A 21,803-nucleotide genomic window follows, 5' to 3' on the forward strand; every position below is an offset into this window, starting at 1 on the left:
ATAAGAACGCACTCACAATTCCCCCAAGACTCCCATTCCATTAGACTGGGATAAGCTGTCGGTAATCGTATAATAACCACACAATTTGTGGACCAGAAATCCCTGAATACATTTCTCATTCCCTCCTTAGTAATCTTCTTTCAAGGGAGAGAGTGTTGTGTGCTGAATGAACAGCAGCTCTGATCATCAGACAGACGTGTAACGCAAAGCCTGGAGACTCTTTGCACAGATCCTCTCTCGTTAAGGGTCCCTTTGTCTAACTTAAACAAATGCTCTGATGGGGCCTGATGAGCAAACGAGTAGAATACATACTGTATATTATCAGCCACTTGAAAGATTGTGCATGAGGGGCTCCACTCTTGTCTTTCTGTCTCTGTGTGGAAGGTTGGCTTTCAAGAGACCAGCTGCTTGGAGGGAGAGAAACGTGATTCAGAGGATGCTCAACCTCAGCCAGGGTCTCCTTATAAAGAAAACCTCTCTCTCTCTCTCTCTCTGTCTCTCTCTCCCTGTCTCTCTTTCTCTCTCCACCCCTTCCTTTCTCCCTCTCTCTGTCCCATGCCATTGCTCATGCCTAACGCACTCTTGATGTCCCTCTGCTGGATGCCTCGACGGGCCCATCTCCACAGCCCCAAACCCTCCTTCTGGCAGAATAAATGTTTATCTCTGTTCCAGTGAAGCAGTTTATTTCTCAATGTCTGAGAGAACTCAAGTCTTGAGAAAGTTAGTCTGAAACTCTAATGTGACACAGTCCAGCTGGGCCTCTCCCAGCCAACCTACTTTCATCTGGGAATGCGGTGTACACTTTAAAGAGAGAGAGAGGGAAAGAGCGAGAGAGAGCGGTTTAATCAGTGGCACACTTAGCTTATCAGGGACTGTGGGGTACAGGGGGAGCAGTTCAAAGGAAAAACAGCTAAATGGACCTTCAGTTTGGAAGCCATTAGGTCATTAGTGATATGCTGAGGAAAGGAGTGCTGGAATTGTCGAACTACAGGTTTGGAATATGCCAGGACATGTGTGGTCACCAGTGTTCCTGCGTTCAATTGGAGGGTTTGCAAGGTAATGGAATTACCAGTGCCTCATCGCTCAACTTGTTCCATTTTAATTACAATGTGTAATACAGAGGTTTTGGCCCGGATGACTGAAACTCAAATATTATGTTGGACTTACAAGAATTAGGGCTCAGCTTTCCAGGCATCGCCTCGGGCACAAGAGTTGCTGTGTTGCTTTTAGTGATCTGGACTAATTAATTTGAAAGGGAGCTGCCTCAAGTGACAAGACAATCCCTTTCTGATTATCTCTCTTCCATTAGTCCACCATTTAAATGAAGTATCAATCTCTTTATCTGCCTCACACAAGGACACAAGGAGTCTTGATTTTTTGGGGGGCACTATAATTTATAAATCAAATTCAAGGTGAGTGAAGTGGAAATGAACACATTACGTAATGAGCACATTAATAATACTTTACCTTGGCTTAGTGTGAAACTACTGGTATATTGGGTGTGGTGCCTCACACACTACTGTTTAGCTACAGTTATGTGCAGCTAGTCAAGTACAATCATTATTGCATGAGTGTGTGTGTGTGTGTGTGTTAGAATATGCATGCGTGTCAATACGTGTGTGTGTGTGCTTGTGTGTGTGTGCATGTGTACGTGCGTGTGTGTACGTGTATGTGTATGTGTATGTGTGTGTGTGTGTGTGTGTGTGTGTGTGTGTGTATGTGTGTATATGTGTGTGTGTGGGCCCACTTGTATGCATGTATGCCTGTGTGCATGTGTATGCGTATAAGTGTGTGTGTGTGTGTGTGCGTGTGTGTGTGCCACAGTGAGTGACCTCTCTTATCTGCAGCTGACCCACAGAACACCACCCACACACAGTAATACACAACCCCACGCTTCCGTACTCCGATACACATACCAGCAATCTACTTGTCATGCCTCTCACATTTACGACTGGGGGAGACGATGGTGCTGCTGATGGTGGTGGTGCTGGTGGTGGGGTTGTCAGGAATACATGTTTCCATAATCAAGACCTCGCTGCCTCAAGGTACGAAATGCCCATGACCCATAAAGACTCTGCTGTTCAGGCTCATTGTAGGAAGGGAGCACACAGCTGACACTGGAATGTCAGCTATGTTCACAAGGGGGAAGGTTTGTGCTTCGAGTTTTTCTTTTTTCCTCTCATTTCAATACTAACAGAATGCCTCAGCCCTGGGAGCCTAACCTGGGATTGGAGCAGGAGCTCAAGGCCCAGAGGTCCAACATGTGGTGAGATGGGAAGATAGTTCAGAACTACAATTAAACTCTCATACTTTACACAAATCTTCCAAAGAGAGACCAGATGACTGCAAAGGTTGTGCTCTTTTGGAGGTCATTTCGAGAGTAATTTTGTCTATGTTTATATCCAGTTGTATGAAAGTAGAGGTGAGTATGTAATAATAATGCACTAAATGCCACAGATCACTATAAACCAGCACATTAATTGTGTAATTACAGAGCAGTTTATTATGTGGATATGAAGTCACAATGCACATATAATGGTTAACGGCTGGTTAATTGCTTCGCCCAGCCCTGTCCTTATCATAATACCTATGTTTGACCGTGTTTAATGGTAATTAGTATGTGCTCAGTCCATTTAAATTACTTTAGATGATAAAAATGCTGTGAAGAATATAAAATGTTGGATATTTTTACAAATGGTTGTGACTGATCATGGTAAGGTAGAATATAGAATATGGTTACTACATGTTTTCGGTTTGTTTTGTTGTATAGGCATCAGCGTTGTTTGTGTACCTGTTTCAGACTTGCTGTGTTGCTCGTCTTCTCAGTCAGCAGTCTTTGAAGTGCGAGCGTTTCTGTTCAAAAAAGGTACTTGTCGAGGACAGGACCACAGGGACTTGAGAGTTTGATCTACAAAGACGTGTAAACCATAGCAGATGTAAAGCAGATCTGAGGCCCGTGTGAGTGTGTATGTGTACGTGTGTGTGTACGTGTGTGTGTGTGTGTGTGCTTGTGTGTCTGTGTGTGTGTACGTGTGTGTGTTAGACAATGCCAGAGAATGAGAGCAAGTAGAGGGAGAGACAACGGGGCTCTCTCTATTCGCATCAAATGAAATCAGCTGGGATTTCCCCGGCGCAGTCGGTGATCTAGGCGTGACAGAGTCCACAGACGCACAAGGGGGAATACATGGAGAAAAAGGAATGTCTGGCTTCATTTCCGAGAGATACCTGACCCTCCTCTGGGAGCCCCCGCTGCATGAATGAAACAGACACACGCGTTTCAATAAAGTCAAGGGGGCCAGAGGTGGCCCTTTTAAAAAGTCCGACTCAAAAGATGCGGTCTGCCCAAGTCATTCCCCAGCCTCCGCTCTTGGCACATGATTGACAGGTTGAAGAGGAAATGGTCTGTATGATTCAGAGACAACCACGAGGAAAAACCTGATAAGTGATTGAATTATGACCGTGCGGCCGGATCGCCAGCAGAAGATGGAATATGCATGAAGTGTGCGTTTTACTGCATGAATTGGTTCTGCTTTTTGACAGGGAGTGAATTAGTGTACCGTCAGCAAGTTGGGAAACCAGCAGAGGTGTAAAAATTCAGCTTCAGAAAGTAAGTCCTATTGGTTCTACCTGTGCACTTAACAAAAGTGATTTCACTAATTAGCTAATTAGCTTAGGAGTTGTGCTAATTAGGATCAGTTGATTAAGTGAATGGTTGGAACAAATATGTGGCCGGACTTTTACATTCTGAAGCCAGAATTTTACACCTCTGGAAAGAAGAAACATGAATTGGTCTTTTTTTTTTAAGACGTGCATTTTGCCTTCCTCGTGTGACAGCTGATGGCAAGATATACTCCACAGGGTTTCACACCTGGGCGCTGACTTGTTAATTACTCCAAATACAGTCTTCAACACCCTTTGCTGTAGCCGTGGGACTTAATGGATCCGTCAGCCAACGGCATGGCTCTCAGCGTCTCCACGTTAATAAAGTGATCGTGACATCTGGAATAATGACCATCTGTCATCTTGCCATATCTGTGTCATGGGTGACTGGCACCCAGCTTTGCGATCTCCGAGGCACGGAGTTCATGGAGCGCCGTGTATCATTAGGTGACTACAGCCAAAGCAGCCAACTTCAAATGCGACAGAGCAGCAAATTATCAGTGACCCGCAACTCAGGTTGGGTCGCTCACCTCATTTTTTTTCTTCCAGCTGCCTCCCCTCCAGAAAGAGCCTCATTATAGAACCATGGGCTAAATATTGTTGACAAGACACTTGATTTATTGCTTTCTTGATGCCTTTAAAAGGCTATTTCTATTAAGATTTACGACATCCGCCATGGTAATGATTAATCTGCGACTATATCCGCCATTTAAAGATAAACTAGGAGCTCAAGGTTGAGGTTCTGTGCCCGCACCCAGGATTACAGTTCTGCATGCACCTGATGAAAGCTCTGTGTTTCAACTCGACTCCCAGTTGCATTGCTCTTCAGGGTTTCTCTTCTGAAAAGTTGACTTGATCTTGTATCCAAACTCTAGTGATTCTACTTCGAACACAGCAGAAAATAAGTGTTTATGCCTACATGCAACTAAATGTAGACTTTCTGCATGTTATCTTTTCTGTCATGGAGTTATTTTTATTCTGATTAAGTCAATCATGGAAAATGCTGTTTGAAAATGTTGTTTACATTTGTCAAGTCAGAGCTGAATAATATTCTGCCTTCTGTGGTGTGAATTCAACAGTAGATGTGGAAAGCCATTGTGTCTTCAATGCCCTTGTTTCAAGGCAACCATGAGGGGTTTTCGGGTCCTTAAGGACAGGCAGGGCAGTGTTGTCCAGACCATAGTGGCTGATAGGTCCAGGCATTGTCGGGTCAGAGGTCTGTGCTAGGGTTCTGATGCGTGGCATCATAATGAGCTGCCTTCTCATTCACCCTGTCACAGAAGATTACTCCTCACCTCCGCTCTGTAGCCTATGTCACCTTACTCTCCCCTCTTTCATTCCTTCTGTGTTTAAACCACACTTTCCCCCTCACTCTATCCCTCGCTCCATTCTGGGCTTTCCCCCCTCCGTCATTCCTCTCTCTTCCTCTCTCATTCTGTCTCTCATGTTGCTGTTTTTCTCTGCTAAGAAATCACTCATGCAACACAGCTCAGTATTCACTGAACTTGGCTCTCTAATTAGCAAGTCGTAAAAAAGCATGCGCTTACATTCATCAGAATCCAACCGGAGGGGGGTGGGGGGGTGGTGCATTGTACATGCAATCACGTTTTTATTATTACTCTCTGTTGCCTGCGGTGTCACGTAAAGTCCTGCTTACCCATAACCCCATTGGTGGTGGGAAAGGGCAGCCAGCCATAAACATGAGGATTTGGAGCGGGAGCCCGGAGGGTCTGGAGGCCCAGGGTGGCCTGAGCGAGACTGGGGGCCTGGCTAGCGTCAGGCTTGGAGAGTACCATGCCGCCCCGAGCGCCGTGAACCAGCTCCACCGTCTGTTTCCACGCTGCGCACGCAAACAGGTTTGCCTTTTAATGTGGCCATCAGTCACTGGAGAGAGAGAAGAGGGGGATGCTGCACACACAGACAGAATGGCGTGACAAACATACAGAACAGGCAATGCATCCTCAGTGTATTTTTATAGACAGAACCACAAGTAGCATATACAGTATATGTACATTTATACACATACTGTATGTTCTGTATATGGGCACATCTAGTGCATGCAACAGTATGTTAAATATTGCTGGTACTTCATTTGTGGACTACATACCTACCTTTTGTGAATCAATACACAGTGACAGTTATCTCCTCCTCCAGTTACAGTATCTCTCCCCTGTGAGGTATTGTACATTCCCTCTCCTGGGCTATTACAGGCTACAGCTTTTTCCCCCATAAAAGATAAACACAAATGTACAATCTTGAAAAGCAATTACATACGCATGATAAAAGAAAAAATCAATAAATAATTCTGAAACAAACGGTTAACATAAAAGCAGTTATTCAACCATTAAAAAGAAAAAATACACACACAGTTCTCACAGCTAGTCTCATACATGTCGACACCCGCACACCTCCCATGAGCTCATGGTGACACGGACACAGCATGTAGCGTTTACACTCACCGTCTGAGTCGCAAAAGTCGGCGCTAGCAACCGTCAACACTACCCCCCTCCTCCTCCTCCTCCTCCTCTTCCTCCTTCTCCAGCAGAGCTCCCCGAGGACCTCACGGCTGGAGTGCTGAAGAAAGGTGTTTTTCTCTCCCCCTCTCTCTCTCTTTCTCTCTCTCTCTCTCTCTCTCCCCTCTCTTCTCTGTTGCTTGTTTTCGTCGGCAGCAGAAACTGTTGATATATGCTCTGAGAGATTAGAGAGGGCATTCTAATGAGGGTGGAGGGCACTGGACATCAGCGTGCCCTATTTGAGGGAAATGTTCCAAGGGTGGGGAGTGAGGAGTGGAGGAGAAAAACACAAAGAAAAGGAAAGATAGAGAGAAAGTGGAAGAGAAAGAGAGAGAGAGAAAAAGAAAGAGAGACAACAGAGAAGGGTGAGAGATGTGGTGACACAGATTAGACTTTCATCTGATCATGTTCATGTCCATATTGGGTAGATCACAAGAAAATCAGCAAAAATCCCCCAGTGTCTGAAGGGCGTATGGTGCATCCGGCACAAAGGTAAGCTGAGGCGGGGACTGTTGCTCCAGCGTGTCACCTCTCCCCTGTGTGTGTGTGTGTTGTATGTTGCGGGGGATGGGCGATGCTACTGCTGGGGATAAGAGGAGGATCCCCAGATTTATTGCCCCCCGAGCACAGTGTGTAATGATATGGGAGAGAGCAGGGGAGACTCATTATGAAGCCCGGCACCAACGCTGTGGTCATGGACCACAGTCTGTCATATATCCTGCAACACAAAATATATGTGTGTGTGTGTGTGTGTGTGTGTTTTGTGTGTGTGTGTGTGTGTGTGTGTGTGTGTGTGTGTGTGTGTGTGAGTGAGAGAGAGAGAGAGAGAGAGAGAGAGAGAGAGAAAGAGAGAGAGGCAGATTAAGAGAGTGGGAGGTAAGGGACAGAGAGAGACAGTGGAGAGGGAGGTTATAGAGTCAAGAACAAAGAGGTAGAGAGAGAAATTCTCAAAAGAAAGATGAGAAATGAGGAGAATAAGGACACTATCAACAAGGAGAGAAGCAGACAGGCACCATATATGAGGAACACAGGGCAGAAGAAAGAGGTCATCTGCATTTAAATGCAGTATTAACAGAGAGGAGCCATTCAGTCCATGCAGCTCACGGAGGAGGCCATGCTCCATAACTGGTGAAACCATTAGAGGCCAAATAGATTTATCCACACGATTTGAAGTGATAATGAGTAATAAAAAGCCAATAAGAGCATAAACAGGGTTTATCAGCAGAGTGAGAGCAGTTTCCAGGGATGTAAAGTGATTTAGTGAGCTGTTAAACCTCCCCATGTGATTCCGATTGTGGCATAAAAGAGTCGGCAATAAGCTAATCTTGACTGGATCAAATCAAATCAGATCGCACAAATCTGGGCAAACTGTTAGTTGTTTTCAGGACAGTAGCCAGGTAAAAAAAACAACACCAAAGCCGTTTTGGTAATAGGTGCGATCACGCGTTACAGCATATTAAAATGACTGAATAATCTAAATGGGCTTTGCAGATTGTGGTAGCACTGTTACTGTCGCTGAGCACACACGGTAGCCATGTTTGTCCTTGGACAAGGAGCCCTGTGCAGTAGCAGGGAGCATTGTTGGCAGATCCAGCCAATGAATCACTGGACAGGCAGCGGCACAATTTATGATTGCATTCTGTCCGCTCCCATTTGCACTTTATGAATATGGCATCTTTTTCATTTGCAAATTTGGTGGCTGAATAAAATTACAATACATTGGGGAGGGCGAGCGAGCAAGCGCTCTTGGGCTCGCCACTCAAGCAGACCGGCGTGGAGCGCTGTTCCAATCCAGTCGCCTCATCTTCTTCAAATCAATTAACTCCGCCGGGCAGACTCGGCAATTAGGTGTGCTGTCGTGCCGCGGTGGTTTGACCGGTTCTGCCGCCGCTCGGTGCCAAGTCACCATCTGACTCACTGACTCACCAAGGTGAGTTTCTTTGGCAACTGCGAGGACACAGCTGATTGGCCTATCATTCTGGCTCTGCCAGGGGTGGATCAGCCTCATACATTTCAAACACAGGCCTGGCGAAACCGCCACCTTCTGCACACACCCTGTTACTGGTCGTAAAGACAAGACAAGGGTATGGCAACTGAAACTGTGGAGCATGCTAGCTGTACTGATGATTAATATCACTTAATCCCCACAGCATGTGGACTGGAACTACGGTAGCACAAGTGACATGTTAGGATTATGGCCACAGTTTTTAAATAGTTCTGAACATCCAAACAATGACTCATTTCTTTGCATGTGGCGAAATAATTGGACACAGTAGGGACCTTTGAAAATACAAATCAAAGTACTGACATCTTGCAGATACTTTTTAATGAAGTCGCATTTGCTTTGTAGATGGCAGCATTAATAAACTTGGCTGTGTTCCAGTTGCAGTTCTCTAAACAGCAAACAGGCTAGAGCAAGGTGTAACTGTAAACACCCATAAATGGCACCATGGAGAGAACAGAGAGGGGAGAAAAACACCTAGCCGCTACATAAACAGCGGCAGCGGCTCAGGCAGTGGTGGCGATTTTTGCGTTTTCAAGGCCCCCAAAACAGGCCGCCGCTTGAGCGGCGATAATGCGGGGGGGGGGAAACAAAGCGTCCGGGCCCTGCTGATAAGTCGGGCCAATCTCAGACAGACACCCAGACAGGAAGTCGAGCCGACTGATCGTGTCCCCGGGAAACCGAGCTCGCCTGGAGACGCGCCGATCCCCTGCAGTCTCAGCATGTGACCTCCTCCCTTTAAAGTTGGCTCCTCCCCCTCCACCCCCAACCCCTCAGGCTCCTCCACCCTGAAACGGCAGCCGCCCCTGATGGCATCCGCTTCCTCGGCCTCGAGCAGAGGCGTAGGAGGGGGTGGCAGTGGTGGTGTCGGTTGTGGTGGTGAGGGAACGGAGTGAAGCGAGGAGCTGTTTTTAAAAAAGGCATCTGCCACATAGTCAAGAGCATGCTGAAGTTATTTTCGTGTGCCTGTCATCGCTGAAGCCATAGAGCACTCATTAGTGTTGAGCCACTTTCACTCAAAAATGGTGGCGTTTGCCCTGCAGCACTGTCTCCTTCTCTCACTCTCTCTCTCTCTCTCTCTTGCTCTCCAAGCTGTGATTGCAAACTCCTGCACTTCAGACATCGGATGAACTTTGAAATAACAGGTCTCTCCAGTCAACAGAGAAAACAGCCAGTGGACACAGTAAAATATTCCAGTGCAGTCAAACACCCCATCCCCTTCTCCCTCCCCCTCTGACACCTTCTCCTGTAGGCATGACATTAAAACTGTTGTCTGTGGGGGTGGAGTGGACAGAGGAGGACAGGGGAGAGCAGGAGGATATTTGCCATGAGGAGCATCAGAAACGACCCCTTCCTGCTATTTGCCAGAATGCTGTCATAATGACCCCTCTGGTATTTACCCCAGGGCCCTCCAAGGAGATAAACCCCATTTAGCACCCCGAGGCTGGGGCACTCTAATGGCCGAATGCTATTTACCTGCAATATTGGGATTTCGTCATGACCCATATGGTTTGTTTACTGGCATGAGGGGGGGTTGAGATTGAGAGAGAGAGAGAGAGAGAGAGAGAAAAGAGAGGGAGGGAGGGAGAGAGAGAAAGAGAGAGACACAGTCTTGCCACATAGAGGAAGTGTGAGGGACTATTCTCCAGGGACAGAGGAAGCTGTGTTGTGGGAGATATTTGTGTGTTTGTGTTTGTGTGTGTGTTTGTGGAGTGAGTGTGTGTGTGTGTGTGTGTGTGTGTGTGTGTGTGTGTGTGTGTGTGTGTGTGTGTGTGTGTGTGTGTGTGTGTGTGTGTGTGTGTGGTGTGTGTGTGTGTGTGTGTGTGTGTGTGTGTGTGAGTCTGTGTGCATGTGTGTTTTGTGTGTGTGTGTGTGTTTGTGTGTGTGTGTGTGTGTGTGTGTGTGTGAGTGTGCCCGTGGATGTGTGTTTGTGTGCATTGGTGGGAGGTTGTTGGACGCTGGGCTCTGGGGCCTTCTTCAGTGATGCATTAGGCTGGATCTGGGGAGCGGCTGGCTGGTCACGGGAGTGATGGACAGCTCCCCGCACCTACTGAAGGCCCCTGATTGATGTGGGAGGGGGTAATGGGGCCGCACGGATGAGAGCGATTTTAGGATGAATATTTCATTCACACATCAGGCAATTTGCCTGGTTCATTCGTCACATCCCACAGCAGACTTGTGTATATAAGTGTGTGTGTGTGTGTCTGTGTGTGTGTGTGTGTGTGTGTGTGTGTGTGTGTAATTTTCTGCATTTATTTCATTAATATTTGAAGATGTGATATTCAGACGGATGGCATTATGTGTGTGTGCTGTTGCAATCTGGGGTGTGTGTGTCTGTGTGCACACATTAGGCTGGATCTGGGGAATGGTTGGCTGGTCACGTGTGTGTGTGTGTGTGTGTGTGTGTGTGTGTGTGTGTGTGTGTGTGTGTGCATCTATATGAGGGAAGCAAACCAAATTCCATGCAAAATAAATTGTCAGTTGGGCTGGAACAGTTCAGGCTCACTTTGAGATCCCGTGAATTCTTTCAGAAGGGCCTGCTAGTATTTCTCAAAGTGATTCTCTCTATCAGCCTGCAGAGAAGAGATTGAAAGATGAAACATCACAGTGATTAAAATAGTATGCGGCTACGAGTGTGACAATGAGATTCTGCTCTTGTGTAAAGACACTTTCTCAGATCAATATCGCTTCTCTTTTAAAAATGAAACATATTGATCTCTTTTTTTTTACCTCTAGCAGTTTCGCAGATAGAGTTCGAGCAAATCTGTATCATTTGCCTGCACCCGGTTCCAAAATGGAGAAAATGAGAAACTTTGCCGCAGACCTTCAACATTTCAGAAAGTTTACTGTTTTTTCGCCAGTGTCTCTTTTTCCCTTCTTACAGCACACTGGGAGCCCAGCTCTGAATGACATCCCCCTCATCTGCTGCCAGGAATAACCATAGGAGCCGTTAGGTTGCCATGTCTGTATGAAGACAAGCGGTTTAGTCTGATAGTTAGTGGTTCTGACATGGCGTCGTGAGTGTGGGGAGGTATACATGTCAAAGACACGATGGGAGAATGCACGACAGACCTCAGGAAAAAATTCATGGATACCGGCCCAAACCAAATACACGGGACCTAACAGCTTACCTTTGACTATGTGGAAACTGTCTTACAAGAACACAGCATGGATCGCAATACATGTAACACAGGCGCCATTACTAGACTCCATGTGTGAGTTTGCTACCAGCTGCTTTTGAGTGAGGCGACTTATTTAGACAGTGCATTTACAGTGTTTACTTTGTTTGAGTTGTAATTAATCAAAAACTTGAAAGGGACCTAGTTGTGACAAAGCCGGCTTGGAGTCTTCACGGAGGGTGAAAAGGACAAAAAAGGTATAGGCTCTTCCAGTCAAAGTCACTAGACTCGTACAGAGACAGCCTCAGCTCAGTTAAGTTAATTAGGTGGTAATTGGGGATCGGATTGCATCGGACGACCCTGTCAGGAGCATGGCAGCGCCCTGGCAAATGTGCTCAGCGACGCGTAAGCAGACAGGAGCTGCGGTGAAAACTCCCTCCATTGCCACAGAGGAGCAGAGGAAGAAGAAGAAGAAGAAGAAGAAGTAAAACGTAAAGATCCGGTCCTCACACGCTCCCATCCCCTCAGACATAATTACCGTGATCGAACCAAGAGCGGGAAAACAGCCCGTCGCAGGTTTTTGCCTCGTTTGGCAGACGCATCCCTTAATCTCCACAGCCGAAACCTCGCCGTTCATGCACAACGGAGAATAGCACCGGCTTCTCTGATATCAATTAGGTGTCTCTACGGAGAGCCTGGCCAATTAGACCTTCCTTCTGAGGTGTTTGCCTGAGCCTGGTAGAAAAAACAATATTTGAGCTCTCGCAGAAATTAAATGCAATACATCACAGTGCAGTGTGATCGTGCAACCACAGCTTGTCTATTTTCCAAGTAGGGATGACATATTTATGACGAGTGTCATGGGAAATGCATGCCTGATTAATATTATGTGGAAAGGAATGGATGTGCGTCCCATGCTTTAATAAATTCCACAGGACTGAATGAATCTAGAGCCATGATTAGATCAGCCATGATGTTCTCGCTGTTGATAAATCACATTTGCTCTGGCCTTATGTGGCTTTGTGTGTGTGTGTGTGTGTGTGTGTGTGTTCGTGTGTGTATGTGTGTGTGTGTGTGTGTGTGTGTGTGTGTTTGATTGAGTGCTGGAATGCCTGAGTGAATGTGTTTGTTTGCGGGAAGTGACACTGTCATTCCCTGAATCTCTCCCGAGGGGCTGTGCTGGATTTTTAAACAAACCGGTGAGGTTTCTCATCAGGAAAGAGTGGTGGTGCAGTGGACGCATCAGACCCCCACCTCCACCTCCACCTCCACCGGCTACCGCCTCCCCTCGGTGTTCAGTCCCAGAGCCCTGTGTGACCGTACAGATGGGCGGCAGATTAGATTAGCATGATCCCTTAATTCAATGACAAGGTCTGATGACCGGCCCATCAACCTCCAAACAGCAGCCCTCGATGACACATGCCCTCCGCTATCTGTCTGTCTGTTTGTTGTTTTTTTGTTTGTTTGTTTGTTTGGTAGTGAGAAAAGGCATGTGGGTGGAAAGGCATCTCAAGCTGTTCATTGTGCTGGAACTCCATCAGAGAAATATTTCTCTCAGGCGAAAAAAAGACAATCTAGAAGAAAAAAAAAATCACTCGAGTCAAAGCTGGTACACGGGAGGAGGCTGATACATCTGACACCTCTCTGAACTGGCGTTCTTTTTTATTTATTTCCTTCTCTCTCTCTGTCTCTCTCTTCTTTTGGTGCCTTCCTCAGGCTGAAATCTGTCCCCACCACCCACACCACCACCCACACCACCACTACCGCTCCTTTGGTCCAGTGAGTGTGGTGGGGCTGAAGAGGGGGATGTCCACGGAGTGATAGCATTAAGGAGAGAGGGAGGGTCAGATTAAACAAACCCTGTGGCTCCCTCCGCGCCAGTAGGTGTGAGGTCGCCCGGGTCACAGCTGAGTCCACAGATTACTTCACTGCTCTTCAGTCAGATGGATCCGATCATTACAAACTGACCTGGTCCAGGAGAAAAAAAAGAGGAGAGAGAAAAGGAGAGAGAAAAGAGAGAGAGAGAGAGAAAGAGGAGGTAATTTGTCATAGGAGGCCATAAATCACAGGCACTGACCCAACTCACATTCCTCCACCTTAGGTCCCCCCTACCTGTTTATGTTACTTCTCAAACAATCCATTATGCTCAATGTGTCAGAAGGGGCCTGGGTTAAGCTACACGGGACCGTGTGTGTGTGTGTGTGTGTGTGTGTGTGTGTGTGTTTGTGTGTATGTGTGTCTGTGTGTCTGCATTTGTGTGTGTTTGTGTGGGATAGAAAGAGAGAGAGAGATGTATTTATGTCTACATGTGGACGGATAACAAAAAGTTTGTGCAGAAAAAAAGAAAAGCTGACAAAGATGAAGATCACAAAGAGAAAAACCCTATCTGATTACATAGTGGATAGAATTGTGTGTGTGTGTGGTGGAGGGATAGAAAGAGATAGAGATATGTATTTATGTCTGCATGTGGATGCATAACAAAGATGAGCTGAGAGACAGTGAGTGCAGAGAAAAAGAAAAGCTGAAATAAAGATGAAGATCATACAGAGAAAACATTATCATTGCAGAGAGTGGACGGGACTGTGTGTGTGTGAGAGAGATATATATATATAGAGAGAGAGATAGAGAAAGAGTGTGTGTGTGTGTGTGAGAGAGAGAGAGATAGATAGAGAGAGAGAGAGAGAGAGAGAGAGAGAGTGTGTGTGTGTGTGTTGGGGGTGGTGGCTTAAAATGTTTGTGTTTCGTTAATGAATGAGAGAAACTGCCATCAATAAAGTGACCAAATAAAAGTTTGACAACACAACCCCACCTGGACAAGGGAAATACATGTGTCAAAGAGACCTTTAAGCAGTCTGAGAGCGGCTAATTTAGATAAGCTATACTAACACACTACAGGCAATCAGCTTTTATTGCTTGAGAAACAGGGAAGGCAAACACTAGCATTCTCAAAGGCAGACAGAATACCAGATTGAGAGACAGAACAAGCTCTGACTCTGTAATCATTTAACTATTGGCACAGCCACAGAGATCAATGAGTTTATTGATGGATGGCTTGTACAATGGGCATTGTGGCATTGACCTAATCACAGTTTATTTTTTGCATTGATTCCAGCCATCTGATATGCTCTCTCTGCGGAAAGAATACATCAAATCTTGCCATTAATAAAGCATAGCACTGTATAGTCTTATCTGTCAGAAATGTAACATTTCCAAACATCAACCTCTGACACAGAACAGAGATGCAGGACAACACAAGACAGACTTAAGGCGCGGGAAAGAACAAGAGAGCTCCGTGGATCCTCTCTGTGTCAGCTGAAGTGTAATTTATGTTTATGGACTCCGACGAGTGTTTAAAACACACAGAATGTGCCCTCCCAGCAGTCAGGGTTTAGTTTAGCCGTGGGGTTCCAGACCCTGGGAGGGATTATGAGGGGAATTTCGGCTCTGATTCCCTGGAAGACAGTCTGAGGAGCATGGGTGGGGAGGGTGCCTGAAAACAAGGTAAAGTCTGTAATGTTGGGTTCCATCACCTGATTTGGCTGATTGGTGTTAATTCTTTGCACCAAAAGAGTAATTAGCTCAGTTACTCAGGCTAAATTTACTCTAATTCAAAGCATGGGTGAGCTGAAGTTAAGTTGCTTGTCTTCATGGTGTTTTTATTTGTGGAAAATATTTCATGAGTAGATGTTCTCTACATGATGTTATATTGCCATTCACAAGTGGACAGAAGCTGATGCAGAAAAGCTAAAGTAGGAGAGGAACTGAATTCTTCCCTTCAGAATTCCCCCCAGTCCAGGGTCTCTGTTGTAGGGGTTTCTGCATGACTCAGTCCTGGGCTGAGCCCACTGCACCTCTGGGCACTCTCTGGAGCCCCACCCTGCAACTTCAGCGAGTCCTGGATCACCCGTGCCACTGAGCTGACACATCTGTCCCCCGGGACCCGCCTGGGAGGAACCAAAAAATTATGTCATGAACCACAGTGACACGGCGCAGCATGGACAGCACCCCCTGGTGGAAGATTAGCAGCAGTGCTCCCACATGGTTGTGGCTCCCATGACTGGACTGCTCTTAATTATCTCTACAAATCACACACAAATGGCCGATAACTATATACAAACAACAAAACTAAGTCAAGTAAAGAAATGTTTGAATTGCAATTATATGCCGATAATTAGCCGGACAGCCTTCTTGTGTCGACATGGGCACAGCCACAGCATTCCACAAGCTCGGAGCGTGTTACTGAAGCGGAGGAAGGTCCTTATTAACTGTGACCCGCACACTAATGGCCTGTAACGTTCACGGAAGCTCTGTGGCCTTCGACACGGCGAGGCCAGAGGTCTGGACCCCCCAAGCTCTTCAGCGGAGTGCATGCAGGGGCAGCAACGGCCTCATGTGCTCCCCCGCTTAGCCAGCCGCGTCCTCGTGGCCCGAGCCTCTCGTCTGCCTCAAAAGGCCTCGTCTAATCTCCCACTGCACTCGGGTCAGTTTATTCAACCCTTACACTTCACGGTGCCCAGCTCACTGAGAGACAGAGCAAGAGGGGGACAGAGGGAGAGAAGAGTGGGTGTCGGAGGACGGAAGAGAAAAGAGAGAGGGATGCAAGAGGGCGGAGGGAGGAGGAGAAAGAATAAAGGACTGTGGCTTAGTTGGTGGGGTTCTACAGGCTTGAGACACCTGCTCAGTTTCAGCATGAGCAGACACCATTAAAGTCATTTGGTGGCTGACATGTGACATTTGGACTGCCTCACCAAAGGAGAGGGAACTAGCCAGATCAGTAATGTGAGCATGCATAAAAGTTACTGACAGGTCAGGTTTACTTTTTACTTTAAAAAGTCTAAATTCATGAACTTTAAATCACCTCTATAATATCACCGCATCTGATGTTCAGTAGAACACTGAGGGCGTGGGTGTGAAGACATAAATATCGAGCTATACTTGCAGAGTCACATAGACAAGTCCTCCCTTAATAGAAGACATGGCTTTGCATCTACAGAGTCAATATTTAAGTACTGACGGTGTGCTCTGCACAGCTGGAAAGCTACGTGCTAATGGTATTTGCAGATGCAAAGCAGTGGAGTGATTAACGATGAAGGGAAATACACCGGGTTTGCAGGCTTGCTTAAAACGTCAACATTTATGCGGTCTTCCTGTTTGTCAGGTGCATGTTTTCTTCTGTCTCCAGTCCCTCCTCGGTGTCTAAATAACTCGCTAATGAAAACAACTGTGTTTTCATTAATGCTGCGCTGTAATTAGGCTAGTACTAAGACTGTGAGGAGTTGACTAGTTTCTGCAAAGTGGTGCTGTAGGTTGCTATGAGACGTATGTGTCTACAGTAGCGACAAGAGTAGCCTACCACGCTTAAAAAAATGGAGAGCGGAGAGACAGAGCGTCGACGGAAGAATTATCTGTCTGTACACTTTGACCACTTCCCTCCTATAGTCTCCTGTACGCCATAGTGTTCTCTACTTCTTTAGTCTAATTTATGAAGTAAATTGTGCCGACGATTGAGCCTATGCTTTATGCTTTATATACAAACCTTGTGTCAAACATGGAAAACGCAAGGCTAAGAGATGAAAGTGCTGTACATTAGCAGTAATCATGAAACAACCACTGCATTGGCAGTCCTCATCCATCACAGACTCTCTCCCAGCCGCTCATGCATTTTCACAGGTTCAAAACATGGGGCGAGGACAGACTGCCCAGGAAATGATTTTTCTTTGCCAAATTGTACCATTTCATTCATATTTAATTTTCATAGTAACAGCCATTTATGACCACAGAACCAAGAGACGTCTGTGAATTTATAAGGAACAGAAGCATCAAGGACTTGTAGAAGCAAACATCAGGTTTTTGTTAGACAAAAGAAAACAGCATTCATGCTTTGTCGGCCTAGGGAGTTAAGAATTCAACTCAATCTCGGACAGAAAATTCAAATATTCGGTGTTGGGTAACCTTGGCCCTCTAGCACTGGTATATTGAGATGGAGGAGGCACTGCAGGCTGAATCAATCCGAGACCCTGAGTACATGTAAGGAAGGGAGGGAGGGAAGGGAGCAGCTGCCATCGCCAACAGGGCCCAGTGAGGTGGTAAAAGACGAGGAACACTCCACTGAGCCATTAGGACAGAGCTTAGCATGAGACGATCTTCAGCGGCAGATCAAAGCGAGGGGTCAGCTAATCACATGATAGAAGAAGAAAAGTAAAAGAAAAAAAGGCAGGAGAAGAAGAGAATCGACAGAAGAAAAGAGCGTGCCACTGCCACAGCCAAGGCCACATTTCTCCCAATTCAAAAAACTCATCCACTCAAAAAGCTCGCCATCAGAGGCTGCCAGGCACTGTTGGATTTATACATATGGTGAGGGAGTGCTTTTAATACCGTCCCAGCAACTGGCGCTGAAGATATGAGTAATGGTCTGTTGAAGTGAAAAGTAAGTGGCACAGATGAAGTGAGTACTAAGTGTTGGGACTTAAATGTGCTGGCTGATATCAACATTTAGAGCGGCGTGCTTGAGCAGTCACCCATTGCGGCACCTTATCAGCGTAAGTCGGAGGCTGACAAGGGATCAGGAAAAAAACACTGTATTTCCACTACATTGAGTCTGTTTATGATAGTAATCTGACAGACAGGTATCATTGGCGATGCCCCTGCAAATAGGACGTGATTTGCTTCTCCTTGTCTCTCTCGGCCCGTTAACTCGCACCAGATTGCAATGCTATAGCACCCTTCAAGCACAGGAAAGCAATTTCCCCTCTTATATCCAGCGCGATATTGGCAGAGATCACCACTGGAAAGGAGATGGAAATGGAGAGTAGGTTGTTTTCGGGAGGGGAGACGCGTGGGGGTAGTCACTATGTATGTACAGATGCATAGCAGGTCACAATCAGAGCACCTCTCATTCATGCTCTGGAATGATGAGCTACACCAGCAATTACTGAGAGAGATCCTATGCCAAGGATACGGGTTACATCTGATCGTGCAGCTCAGGCACACAATGGCTGCTTTCCTAACACTAACTCCCATCAGACTATATCCTGGAAAGGAGGCCGTGACCTCTGGGGGTCAGGGTGAGACAATGGGGCATTCGGAAGGGCCAGCGGAGCACTGGGTCAACATGTCAGGGCCGGGTGCTCAGGGTCGTTGAGCAAGTTTGAGCCATTTATACTGTCTGTGGTTTGAGCGCATAAAACAAACCCTACACAGTAACATGGTCATCTAGTACTAATTCAATCAGTAGAGGAAGAAATTAACATCACTGCTAGTCCAAGGCGCGGAGAAATATATTCCTGTGAGTGCGCATAAATTGCAGCACCACAAGACCGAGGGGAAGCATATATTTTGCAATAGATAATAAATTGCGGTGCTTGGCGTTTCCAGGAAATATTTTAAATGTACTCGTATCGGGCACCCTCGTCTCTCTCTCTCTCTCTGAGGAGGGGGAGGTGTGTGTGTGTGTTTGGGGGTCTTGCCTCACAAGTCCCACAAACGCACCAAGCACATTAAGCCAGAAAATTTGCACCATGAAATTATGGAGGGCCGTCACTTTTCTCTAAAAGCATGGGTTCAGCAAAAGATTTCCTACGCCTCAGATTCTCCCTCTCTTTCTCTCTTCCTCCCCTCTGTCTCTCTCTCTATCTGGCCTTCTCTCTCTCCCATCATCTTTTCCAAGCCTAATCCAAACATCTACGCTTTGCTTGGCTGCCAAGAGTCTGAAGAAAACCTCTTTTTTTCTTTTCTTTCCTAGAACAAGAGCTTGACTTTGCTTTGCTCTGTTGTCCATCCTGTAAGTTTCTCTCTCTCTCTCTCTCTGTATCGCTCCAGTTTATCCTATAGGCTTAGGAGGCATTTGCATAAGTACTCATGTAGTGCAGGGATATTCCTTATATATAACCAGCATGCTCTCACACTTAAGCCCTCTCTTTTTCCGTCGTGGTCCGACTCTGCCAAGACGGGACCTCGCCTCGCTCCTGCACTCTCCATCATACACTGCCCAGACGAGATCTCCACTCGGATGTATACAGTCGCGCACACACGCGTCCATTTATCAAGCTGAGGTCTGGTCGGGGCGGAACATCAATATGCCTGCCGTTTGACTTTTCGTGGCAAACAGTGCTACTTAGGCTGCAGGAACGAGGGCCCAGAGAGGCTCCAGCGTCTCCAGCGTAATCCTCTAATCCCAGCGGGTGGAATGTGATGGGATGGGATGGCAGCGGCAGCAGCACCCTAAAGCCCACTGGAGGGGTCGCGGCTGCAGGCGGCAGGTTGGTGGGTGGGAGGGAGGATGGGGGTTGTAGGAGACTGGGGCTGAAGCTGGAGCTCAGTTGTGCATCATGACAGATTACAGGCTGCTATCAATGCCACCTCAGACCTGCGTGACAGATTATGGAGCCGGGCGGTGCCAGGTTGAGGCTTACAGTACACACTCACACGTTCACACACACACACACACACAAACCCACAGACACACACACATACAAACACACACACCCAGACACCCCTCCCCCATACACACACATGCATGGGTGCACATACACATTACACACACATATTTTTTCTGCATTCTCTCCTGCTTTGTTTCCCTGTGTCTCACCTCCTCATCCACACACAGACTCATTCTGCGGCCTTTTGTGCTCGCTCTTTTCGCTCTCATTGTCTGTTTTCATTCTCTTCCAAGTGCAGTATAAACATATACATGTGCACACAAACAGCTACTCTCATACATACACCAGCACACACCTTGCTCTCTTTCTTTCACTCTGTCTCTCTGTCTCTCACGCACACACACACGCACGCACACACGCGACGCACGCACACACACACACAAACAAACACACACACACACACGCTTTCAGTCAATGTTCTTCTTCCTGCTTCTCCATCTCCATCTCTTTCTTCCCTCTGAACACTTATCGTTTTTGCTCTCTCTCTCTCCCTCTCTCTCCCAGTGTGGTTGACAGGCGCTTCCTCACTCGCCTATTTGTTCTCTATGTTCCCTTCACTCCATGATAAGAGGGCTGTGTGTGTGTGTGTGTGTGTGTGTGTGTGTGTGTGTGTGTGTGTGTAGTCTCTGGTGTAATGGCTGGCATGTTATGAATGTGTGTAGTTTGTGCGCTGTCCTAGACTGATGTGCCGCTTTTGCTGCAGCTCAGCACTCTGATAGAACACCTGCTGTTGAGATTTATCACAGGCGGAACACGCCAGATCCCTTCAGGTACGAGGGCGTGTGTGAATGTGACTCCTGCACGGGCCACAAAACATCCCAACCAAAGACTCCCCTGTGTGTGTGTGTGTGTGTGTGTGTGTGTGTGTGTGCTGGCAATGTGCATTTCCTCTGTCTGTCTATATGATACAGGATATGCCCTTTCCCATAATGAATCAGCCATGTGAGAAAAACCTGTCAGTGTGTGTGTGTGTGTTTCTGTGTGTATGTGTGTGTGTGTGTGTGTGTGTGTGTTTAATTGCATGTGTTAATGTTTGTATGTACTATTTACCAATTGTGAGTGCACAGACGTGCCTATCCCCGTGTGTGTGTGAATGCGCCATGCTAATTAATGCCAATCCCACCGAGACGCCATCATGAAAATAATCATAATGAGCTGTAATGATCCCTCACACACGTACAGACACACACATACACACACACACACACACACACACACTGATTTATTTAGGTTACAGAGCGTGCTGTGAGCTGCCGTACCTGCTGTACTGCTGTGCTGGAATAATAATCAGTGTCACCAACATGCATTAGGCTTCAGTGGGGGGATCTCTGCTTACATATGTCCAGGGTCATTTGTACCGTTGCATATTTCCATGCTCAAGAGTCATCATCCGCCCACCCGTCTCCCTACACACACACACACACACACACACACACACACACACACACACACACACACACCCCGCCTCTCTCCTGCACCCACAACCTCTTCTCCTTCTCCAGCCCCAGGCCATGGAGGTCATGTTTATTAAAACACAGGAAAAGCCGAAAATAATAAAAATGCATAGACACAACACACACACACACACACACACACAAAACAAACACATATAAACTACAACACTGGAAACAGATGAGTGGAGTCCATCAGGCGACTGATGAGCTATGTAATGGAGGTCACCGCTCATGATTCCCTGAATATGACATGCACACTCATGCGTGTTCCACAGAACCTATTAAGCATTTTTGTTTTGTGTGTGTATGTGTGTGTGTGTGTGTGTGTGTGTGTGTGTGTGTGTGTGTGTTTTCTGGCTTATTTTTCCTTCTCTCCCAAACCCTCTACATAGTAACCTGCCAGATGCCTGTAATTGACAGATGGACATAAACCAGACTGGGGGGGGATGCCTAATGGGCTAAAGCTCACACGTGTCATCCCAGCGTTTACTGGGCTTTTAGGTACGATGTGTGTGTGTGTGTGTGTAGGGTGTGTGTGTGTGTGTGTGTGTGTGTGTGTGTGTGTGTGTGTGTGTGTGTGTGTGTGTAGTGTGTGTGTGTGTGGGTGGGGTGGAGGG

This window comes from Alosa alosa, chromosome 12 (assembly GCF_017589495.1).
Source record: "Alosa alosa isolate M-15738 ecotype Scorff River chromosome 12, AALO_Geno_1.1, whole genome shotgun sequence".
NCBI lineage: Eukaryota > Metazoa > Chordata > Actinopteri > Clupeiformes > Clupeidae > Alosa > Alosa alosa.